This window comes from Propithecus coquereli, unplaced genomic scaffold, assembly GCF_000956105.1.
Source record: "Propithecus coquereli isolate 6110/MARCELLA unplaced genomic scaffold, Pcoq_1.0 Scaffold177, whole genome shotgun sequence".
Taxonomy (NCBI): Eukaryota; Metazoa; Chordata; class Mammalia; order Primates; family Indriidae; genus Propithecus; species Propithecus coquereli.
Genome location: NW_012142412.1, coordinates 2,957,276 through 2,958,824, shown reverse-complemented (window position 1 = coordinate 2,958,824; position 1,549 = coordinate 2,957,276). Strand labels below are relative to the sequence as shown.

Genomic DNA, 1,549 nt, shown 5'->3' with positions numbered 1-1,549 from the left:
GAGTGGTGGTCTAAAGTAAAGGTTGGCAAACCATGGCTCTAGCTCACCACCTGTTTTTGTAAAAACTTCGTGGGAACAAAGCCACACTTGATTTACATATTATCTGTGTTGCTTTTGCACTGCAACATCAGTTGAATAGTTGTGAAAAAGACTGAATGGTCCATAAAACCTCAGATATTTATTGTTTGTATATTTACCTTGACAGCAAAAGTTGGTTGGTTCCTGGTCTAGAGCAGTGCTGTGCAGTGGTACTTCATGCAGAGAGGAAAGTGTTCTGTATCTTCCCTTCCAATACAGCAGCCTCCAGCTACATGGCTTTCCTTCACTTCAACTATGGCTAGTGAGACTGAGTAACACAATGTTAACTTTACTTTTAATTTACATTTAAAATTAAAGAGCCACATGTGGCTCGTGGCTACTGTATTGGACAGTACAGAGCCGGAGTTTTGAAGATAGGGGGCGCTGTGGCTACAGAACAGCTGTTTTATATAGAATGCAATGGAATGGAAGCTTATGTAACTCTTGTGATGACAAATAAATATTAAACATCGTATGTACCTACAGGTATATAATTTTTTAAAAGTTTGCTGTGATATCACTATTTCACATATACTGTTTTTCCTGTGCAGTGAGGAGGAGCTCCCATATCACAATGCAGCTGTGGAACGGGTAAGTCCAGCTCTTGACTTATACATAGTTACTGGTCAGTTGCTTTTATCAGAGGACTAAAATTGACCACCTTTGCGATTATGAGTGCCATATTATATGGAAATGATGCATTCATTGTTAGAATTTAACCCTAATTATATCACTCTAAGAAAGTAATTAAACTAATGGTGAACTAATTTGAGGAGATTTTATGAGGTTCTGATATATACTTGAAAGTAAGGAGAGCTAGTGGTTACCAGAAGACTCCATTCTAGACTGTCAGTTCCCAGTCTAGCCGTGCTTCAGAATATCGTCTTCTGAGAGCACTCTTCTGTCTGTGGAATCAGCCTCTCTTGGGCAGGGGCCTGGACAGGGAATTTTTAAAAAGTTTCACAAGTGATCTTCATGTACCCTCTGGCTGATAAAATACCATTCTAGACCAGTAACTCTTTGGAACATGAGATTTTAATAAATTTCCCACAAACAACAATAAAAAAACATTTTCTGCAGTCAAATAAGTATATTAGCATTTTACGGACTTAGAGAAGTGTTACATAGTAAATGTGTGAACATTTTTTTAACCTTTCCTCATTATACTTAGCAAGGAGCTGGTGCCATAAGTGCTTCTTATGGCACTTGGGTGCCATAAGAAGTAGTGATTGAATGTTTTAAGGTTGTTCAGAATCTCCCTCCTCCCCACTTTTTCTGTACCAAAAAATGAATTGTGTATGAAAATGGGGCTGTCGATTGGGATTCTTCTTGGTTTGTATGTGTTTGATGGGGAGAGGGCTGAGTTTTAGATAATGAAGGCGAAATGGAAATTGGAATTTGAAAAATATTTTAGAAAATCTTTCTAAGATCAGAATTTTCTGAAAATCAAAGCAGTAGCAAAACCTTAAAA

At 37.6% G+C, this 1,549-nt stretch overlaps 1 protein-coding gene across 1 annotated transcript in view; it reads left to right on the top strand.

The window, feature by feature from the left end:
* The window catches only part of USP6NL (USP6 N-terminal like), a 177,477-nt gene that overhangs the window by 117,075 nt on the left and 58,853 nt on the right, over positions 1-1,549 (top strand). The window lies entirely within an intron of this gene.